The following is a 9,827-nucleotide window of genomic DNA, read 5'->3' on the forward strand; positions in this document are numbered from 1 at the left end:
ATTTTTGGTATCTTCAACTTTTGATTCTTCAGAATTATGGATTTTTTGATCTTCATACTATGATAGCTCCAAAATTCTTACAACTTTTTGGTAATTTTCTCTCTTTTTTTATATATATCTCACTTTTTTCGCTCAAATCTTACATACTTAAGTAAGGGAGCTTAACTTCAACCTTTATTGGTTAGAGATATTAGTCTAAGTGCAATGATCACATAAGCTCTCATGGATAGATTTCAGGTACAAGCTGCAAAACTTATTATGTCATATAAATTACCCGATTACCTTTTATGTCTCATGACTTTTCACTAGGACTTAGGAAGCCACAAATATACTATAACATATGTTGACTCAATTAAACATTTGAGCTCACATTGGATCATCCCATGCAACACTAGCAACTCAAGTTTTAATTATTACTAGATTCAATTTTTAGATTATTATTTCAGATCTATTAGAAATTTTTTAAATTTGTAGCAATTGTTAATTTAAATTCCTTTTTCGACCCCTTACCCCACACGTATTTCATACAATGCACTCATTGTATGCAAAAAATAATTTGAAAGTAATAAAATGGAGAAAATATAACAAACTCCCTTGGGGTAGTAGTGGCGAGATCGAATTCCGAATGAGTGTAGTAAACTTGAACAACTTGATTATGTGACTGGAACTTGGATCTTCTGAGATTCGTAATTGTGCCGACAAAATGTGAATCAGAAACTTGCATCTTCAACAAGTTTTGTGCATAAGATCTTCAAAGCATAGCATCTCAATGTGGGAAAGCATACGCCACATTGCAAAGTTAGAAGAGTAAAATAAAAATGCCATTTTTATGCTAACCATGACGTGGTAAGAGGAATCACATTATGGTGTCGATGTAATATATACTCTGGATCGTGACAACATCAAAGTCATAACGTGGAAAGAAGGGCCAAGTCGTGAAAACTGGGAGTTCCAAAAAACGATTTTTGCAAGACTTCTTCCATGCAAGTGATATTAATTTTGACCTTCTTAATGGATTAAGACGTCTCAATACTCAATATTTATAGACTCTATCTTCCTCTAACCTCCTTTTTCGCACGATATTGACCCCACACTTATTAAAAATTATGGGCTTCGACTCGTAACTGTAAATGTCACGGATTTTCTCGTACACTCTTATCTCTATTATCTCAATTTTCTCTCACGGTATTCTACTAAATAGAATGAATAATCATCATTGTCCCCTCGTGCTCCACTTGTACCGGCCCCATCTCATTGCCTTGTCCATAGCCCCTCCCATGTCAGGATATAAGGGTAATTAGGCAACATGGTCGGGTTGGAATAGTGTCTAAGGCTGCAACTATATTAGGCAAGTACTTGACCCGGTTGTGCATGGTCCTTTTGGGTTGCCTTCACCAAAGCAACTTAACTGGAGAAATAAATAGAGAAAGAGGTTATTATGATTTATTAATATGTTATAAGAATAATATATTAAAGGAGAAATCATATTTGTGTAATTAATATTGGTCAATAATTAATTAGGAATTAATTTTGTGATAAAGTGTAATTAATTAAACTAGAGGGGCTGAATTGTAATTATGTGATAGTTGCAAAATAGGGCAATGGTTATCCTTGTTAAAGGATGGACGAATTCAAGGATAAGGATATCCTTAAAATCGTCCAAGGTCCAAGAGATTAGGGTTTTCACGGCTTATCTTGTGGTTGCTTGGTGGGCAAGTAACTGGATAAGGATAAGGACTGAAACCCTAATCCCAACCCTATATAAAGACCCCTAAGGCCTTAGGATTTCATCCACTTGATCCCTAGAGCATCTAAGGATGATTTCTACCTCCTCCTCCTCCTCCTCCTCCTCTCTCTCTCTCTCTCTATAGCCTCTCCAATTGCTTGCGGTGTTTGTGAGCCATTAGAGGCACTACACTTGTGGTGCTTGCTTTCAAGACTAAGGGTTTGAAGATTTAAGTTGTTATTGCAATATAATAACAAGAGGTATGTGATCTAACCTTGTATATGAATTTCGAAAATATCATGCTACATTAGGGTTTTACCCATATGTTCATAATGTTGTGTATCTAATAGTGAAACATAGATCCAAATTAGGGTTGCATGCACACATATGATTGTTTGTATAAAACCCATCAGTGGTATCAGAGCCTTGGGTTAACTTTTTTTCAATTAGTATTATTCAATTGTATGAACTTGACAAATTAGGGTTTATAGCCAATAAACCCTAGGAGGCCATAGATTTCGAGATTAGGATTTCCTAACCCTAATTTGCGAAAATCTTGAAAGGGTTTTTGAATCCTTTCCTTTTAATCCAAGATTTCGAAATCTAGGGTTTGCAAACCCTTAGATTTCGACATTTACCTCCTTCCCCAAGATAAGATCCTAAATTTTAGGGATATGGATAATCCCATATCTTGTAATTATCTTTTAATGGTTAAATATGGTAATTAAAGATTTTGAATTATCTCATCCCATTATTTTCGAAATTTAGCGGGATAAAAGGGATTAGGATAAGTTAATTGTTTAAATGGTAATTATCCTCATGATTTAGATAATCCCTTATGATTTAATAATTTAAATTAATAGTTTAATTTGTGATAATTATTAAATCAAGAGTTTTAATATTTAAAATTTTAATTTAAATGGTATTAAATTTCGAAGATTTTAAATTGGAGATTAAAAACCTAGTATTTTTGAAATGTTTAAAATACACCCTATATTATTATATTATTACAAGTATAATAAATATATATATATATATATATATATATATATATATATGTATGTATGTATAATTAATATGTTAGTCTTACCGTTAGTAGGCCTCATTCACGAAGTCGGTCTATAAGGTGGGCATAAGATTGCTGCCTATAAAATGGCGCTTAATGGGTGTACACTCACACCCACCGCTTGCTTGATCGGTGGAGGGTCGTTAGCCGAACGGGTAGGATAGGGCAACCTCATCCTCTCATTAAAAGTATAATATGAAATACAAAGTAACTACATGTTTTTCAAAATTTTCCCAATCCTAGTTACTTTAGGAAAAGTGAATTGATGCAATCCCATGAAATTACACTTTGCACCTTGCTAAGAAGTTAGTGGAGCGTGTGTGGTTTACCGGCACACTAATTGGTTCTAAGCGAAGGTGGCAAAGGGTGATTCATTGTTTATCATAATTCGATGGAGCGTGTGTGGTTTACCGGCACATCGAATAGGTGATTGTTACAATGAAGGCACCATGTGAATTTGCATGGTAATTCACACCCACTTTGTGATCCTCGGTATCCCATTCACAAACAAGAGGGGCATATCGAGATTTAAATATGCCATTGAAAAGTTCGATGAATCTCATCCAAACTTAGGAATTCTCAATACATTTAGAACTTAAAGTTATGTTTTCATGGTGGAGAATTAGTGAATCGCCGTTCACTTACCTTCAAATTGTTTGCATATTAGATTACGACATCCCTTTTCTAATATGTAAATGTTGTTGTTGGATCCTAGCCCTAATTTTCTTATTGGGTGATAATTAGAGATCCAAGTTCTAATCTATCTCCGTCCTTTCTATTTGTAGATGTCGAACGCAAACAATGCTGCTGCTAGCTCGTTCACATTGATGTGCCTTTGCCAAAAGGTGACTTTCGATGGAACGAACTTTAGCAAATGGATAAGATACATTCGCACGATCGCTCTCTACGAGGACAAGGAGTATGTCCTCGATGAGAAGTTCGAGAAGATCAATCCTGAAATCGCTACTCCAGCTGAAATCACCGCCTTTGAAACTCACGAGCATGATGCAACGAAGGTTCATTGCATCATGATAGCCACTATGAACTCCGAATTCCAAAAGTCCTACGAGGACATGTATCCGTACGAAATGCACCAAGACTTGTTGGAGAGATACCATCAAAATGTGAGACAAGAGCGTTACGAGATTTTCACTAACATGATTTCCGCCAAAATGGATCATGGAGAATATCTAACCGTGCACCTGCAAAAGATGCAAAGGTATGTCGATCGTCTTCGCAAGTGAAATGTTGACTTTGGGGAAGACTTAGCAATCGACATGGTGCTTCACTCATTGCCTCCGTGTTACAACCAATTTAGGATGACCTACCAGATGAACAAAGAAGAGGTCACCCTAAGTAAGCTCCAAGGTCTCCTTAGGGTTGCTGAGAGCAATCTCAAGGACAAGTCCGTTGCACATACTCCCAATTCACCCGCTGCTCCTGTTTTGGCCATTGGGCAAGGAAGAGGAAGGCTCCGTCTAAGAGCCACCGCAAGGGAAAGTCCCGAGATGGTTCCTCTTCTAGTGCGACAAAAGTTGATCCCGCTAAGCCTACTTCTAACCCAAAGGAGGCAGAGTGCCACCATTGCCACAAAACAGGGCATTGGAAGAGAAGTTGCCCAGATTACCTGCAAGCAATCAAGGAAGGAAAGATCAAGACGTCTTTCGCAGGTATATATACAATTAAATCTAGTGATTCATCTCATGCTATTTCTTGGGTCCTCGATACCGAGTGTGGTTACCACATTTGTTCTGAATTGCAGGGACTAAGAAGAAATAGGGATGTGGAGCAGGGAAGAATAAATCTAATCATGGGGAACAGAAGATCGTCGCCTGTGACCAAGATTAGAGTGTATTCTCTAGTGCTTAGGAATGGTTTATCTTTAGATTTGAACAACTGTTGTTATTTGCCAAAAATAGCTAGAAACATCATTTCATTTCATGGTTTGTTTAGAAAAGGTTTTAGATTTTCTTTTAATAATGAGAATGGTTCTATTTTGGCTTATCTAAATGGTGTCTTTTATTTTGAAGCAATACCGTGTAATGGAATTTATGAAACTGTTATGATTGTTGATAACTTAGGAAATGATGTTTTATGCATGGATTCTTCCAAAAATATGGATAAGGCATCCTTGTGGCATTTTCGTCTTGGACATGTCAACAAGAAACGCATAGCCCTAGTCCAAAAGGATGGAGTGTTGGAGTCATTCGACCTTAGGGAAGACGACACATGCGAGTCTTGTTTACTTGGAAAGATGACTAAGTCACCCTTCGTTGGTACGTGCGAAAGGGGTGAGGGTCTATTGGACCTCATACATACCGATGTGTGTGGACCGTTTAGATCTACCACCAAGGATGGAAACCGCTTCTACGTGACTTTTACCGATGTCTATAGTAGATATGGGTATATCTATTTAATCAAGCAAAAGTCAGAAACATTTGAAAAGTTCAAAGAGTTCAAGAATGAAGTGGAGAATCAATTGGGCAGGAAAATCAAGATGCTTCGATCCGATCGAGGAGGAGAGTACCTAAGTCTTGAATTCCACGATTATCTCAAGGAGTGTGGAATAGTTTCACAATTGACGCCACCTAGGACACCGCAGCTGAATCGTGTGGCAGAAAGGCGTAATCGAACCTTGTTGGACATGGTTCACTCTATGATGAGTCGTGCTTCACTATCTATCTCTTTTTGGGGGTATGCCTTAGAGACTGCCGCCCATATCCTTAACTGAATCCCTACTAAGAAGGTTGCCAAAACACCTCACGAGATGTGGACAGGGAAAGGTCCCTCGTTAGCACATATCAAGGTTTGGGGTTGCGAGGCTTTCGTAAGACGAGATACTCACGACAAGCTCAAACCTCGTAGTGAGCGATGTATTTTCATCGGCTACCCGCATAAATCCTTTGGATATCTCTTCTATAGACCGAAGGACAATGTTGTCTTTGTTGCGAGGAGAGGATTTTTCCGAGAGCGAGAACTCATAGGCCAAGGAGACAGTGGGAGGCAAATCGAGCTTGAAGAGATTCAAGAGTCGATAGATGAAGGAACCTCTACCGCTGGCACTCAACCCGAGGAGGAAACTCCGGTTGAACCAATTGACGTATCATTACCTCTTAGACGTTCCGAAAGAGTTAGAGTTCAACCCCAGTTGTATGGTTTTCATATTACTACCGAAGGGGACACGTATATTAGTGATAGTACACTAATAAACCTTGATGAACCTAATCGCTATAAGGAAGCCATGGCAGGCCCGGAGTCTGCAAAATGGAAAGAGGCAATGGATAGCGAGATCCAATCCATGTATGATAACCAAGTTTGGAATTTGGTTGATAATGTGCCCGGACGTAAGACCGTTGGGTGCAAATGGGTCTTCAAGAAGAAGACCGATGTGGATGAAAAAGTACACACGTATAAGGTGCGATTGCTTGCGAAGGGCTTTACTCAAACTCCCGGAGTTGACTATGATGAGACCTTCTCACCAGTTGCGAAGATAAAGTCTATTAGAGTGATGCTAGCTATTGCCGCATTTCATGATTATGAAATTTAGCAAATGGATGTCAAGACCGCTTTCCTTAACGGGAAGTTGGCTGAGGATGTTTACATGGCTCAACCGAAGGGTTTTGTGGATCCGAAGCATCCGAATAGAGTGTGTAAGCTTGAGAAGTCCATTTATGGACTTAAGCAAGCGTCTTGCAGATGGAATCTTTGCTTCGATGAGAAAGTCAAAGAGTTTGGATTTGTACGAAGCGAAGACGAATCGTGTGTATATGTCAAAGCCAGTGGGAGTATAGTAAGCTTCCTCGTTCTATATGTCGATGACATATTACTCATAGGAAACGATGTCTTGACTGTGCAGGAAGTTAAGTCCTAGCTCGGGAAGTGCTTCGCTATGAAGGACCTCGAAGAGGCTTCCTATATTTTGGGAATAAGGATAGTAAAAGAAAGAAGTAAGAGACTAATAGGACTTAGTCAGAACACTTACTTAGAGAAGGTACTAAAACATTTTAGTATGGAAAACTCAAAGAAGGGAGAATTACCGATACAAAGTAATGCCAAGTTAAGTAAGAATCAAAGTCCGAGCACCGAAGCTGAGATAGCTGAAATGAGTCGAGTTCCATACGCTTCCGCAGTTGGCTCAATCATGTACGCTATGACTTGTACTCGCCCTGATGTAGCCTTTGCATTGAGCATGGTTAGTAGATGTGACATCCCCATTTTCACGGCCAGAAAAGACCGATTTTGTTTATGCTTTATAAAAATCAGAGTACTTTATTTTATAAAAATGTTGCGGAATTTGTTCCCAGAAAAACATGGTAAATACGTTATTAAAACATTTTCGAAGAAACATATTTATTTCATTTTAAAACGTTTGGGACGTCATCGTTAATACAGAAACATAAGCATAAACAGAACTTACAATTATTTACACTAGTGATCTACATCTCTTTAAATCTCTCAGTGTAATGTCACTTCATATCAACACCTGTGATATAAATAAACTGAGTGGGTCAGGTTGGGAAACCTGGTGAGTACATAGGGTTTTCAACCCACAATAATATAATTATTATGTTTAAACAATCAAATAATCAACCCAATTACCCATCCCCATTATCTTCTTTATTCTTAAGGATCTACCCTAAGAATCAGCTATTTCTCATTCATTCATTCCTAAGGATCATCCTAAGGAAACAACATGAAGTCCATTGTTGCCAATGACACATTGGTCAAGCGCAGCTGCTAATATTGTCACTTAGGCTCAGCTGCCAGAATTAGGACATTTTCTATGAGGCGCTTCTGCCGGTATTGACCTTTAAACGCTACTGTCATGGTCATAAGGCTCCCTATTACGCGCTGTTGCCGATACTGTCCTTAGAGCGCAGCTGCTAGGACGTTTACCGTAGATCTAAAACATCTACGGGTTGTGGCGCAGCTGCCAGTGCTCATCTATAGGGTACTAGGTCCACTGCTGCCAATGTATACCCATAGGGCACTAGGTCCATGCTACTAATGTTCCTCTATATCAACTTGTATCGCTCATTATTCATCTACCCATGTTTTACCCAACATATTTTGTAGATATAAAATACTTTATACAGTTTACATCATTTAAAACATATATATAAATCTTTCATCAGCATAGACAACAAGTATTCAGACAATATGCACAAATAGCACGTAATTTATAATAAAATACTTCATATCTGTGTATAAGATGAAAGGGACCATGCACTCACAACACGTAAATTATATAATAAATACTTCATATCTATGTGTAAGATGAAAGGGACCATGCACTCACCTGAGAAGGTGGTGATTCGGTACTCGGACAGCGCTTCGTTACTTTAAAATAATTTCCTTCGACGAAACCTAGTATTATCACCAATAGATTTTAGTCTATTATTCGCCGAGACTAATTAATAGTCTAGCTATTATTACTATTATATAAGCGTTAAAAAAATACTTATATAACCCATAATAATAGCCAAAGTATTTATTATATGTTCTTAATAACGTTAATATATTAAAATAAAAACTATATTAAAAATAGCGTAGCCGTAGCTCACTTACAGCGGGTTTTATAGAAAACCAGGATTTGCTTGGAGCAGCGTTTCCGAGCCGAAAAGCTCTTCTTCTCGGAGCCGTCGAGCACTCCGGGGCTTCCGCCTCGTGCTAGGGAGGTTCCCTAGGCTTTTCGGGGGATTTCGGGGCTAGAGAGAGGTTCTAGAGAGAGAGTAAAGATAAGAAAGAATGGGAAAGGTGTGAAGAAAATGAGGGTGGGAGAGGTGGTATTTATAGGGTGAAAATGGCTGAACTTGGTGCCACATATCACCATCTAGTGGCAAGACTTGGGGAGAAAGCAATGGCCAAGATTGTGCCACATCACCCATTTTCGCACAGCACACTTCCGACTTCTAAAATCCGTAACTTTCACATACCACCTCTGTTTTTGACGTTCTTTATATCCACGCGTAGGTAAAAATAATATCTACAACTTTCATATTGACTCCGTCGGCTAATTCTCGACCGATCTTAAATTTAACAGTACGAGGCGTTTAGACTGTTAAATGACCGCGAAGAATTCGTAACTCCTTCATACCGACTCCGTTTTCGTCTGTCTTTTTACCGTTGAGTTCCTATTAATGAGATCTTGAACTCTCATTTAGGTCACGTAAGCCAAAAACCGCTCGAACTAAAATTCGAGTTTCGGGTCGTGCACTGCTAAGCCGAATCTTAGAAAAATCATAACTTCCTCATACGAAGTCAGATTTGGGTGTTCTTTTTTATCGACGCTCTTAGTTTAACATATTCTACGACTTTTGTTTAGATTGCTAAGGATAAATCTCGCTCTATCGTAAATTCACTATTTACGCTTCCCGGTGCCGTGCCGGTTTTGCCGTAAAACTTCGACGGGCCATAACTTCTTCGTTATAACTCGGATTCCGACGTTCTTTATATGTACGAAAACCTTGTGACATATTCTACAATTTGGTTAAGATGATTTATTCTAAATAATCTTTTGTCGAAAAGTCATTTTCGACCCCTATTGCCTCTAAATTGACTAGCCCGGATCTGCGGGCGTTACAATTATCTCCCCCTTAGGATGATTACGTCTCGGAATCATCAACGAAACAGGGCTCGTATAATGACTCCATACATCATCTCTTCATCCTAGGTAATAATTATAACTTCTTTATTCCTTCGAGTCTATCTTTTAGACTTATTGTCTGTAAGTAGTACTTAATTGTGCACCTGCTATCTTCTCCAGGTTAGACTCCAGATTACGACGTATCATCATGTGATGCTCGTTTAGACTTAGGTCTTTTAGAGTTAAATTCTGAAATAAACTATGCCTTCCTTCACGTTCTAATGTGATATAATCACACTTTAACATGTAGCATTTCTAGCTACCAACTTCTTTAGCGTCGAGCCGATACTTCTATTGGTCGCTTTAATTTCAGTTGTTTGGTTAAAGTCGGACGCTACATCAAACTTGGTTCTCTAAACCACGTAACCTACTCATCGTAGTCGGACTCA

Source organism: Lactuca saligna, chromosome 2 (genome assembly GCF_052625555.1).
Source record: "Lactuca saligna cultivar CGN05327 chromosome 2, ASM5262555v1, whole genome shotgun sequence".
Lineage (NCBI taxonomy): Eukaryota > Viridiplantae > Streptophyta > Magnoliopsida > Asterales > Asteraceae > Lactuca > Lactuca saligna.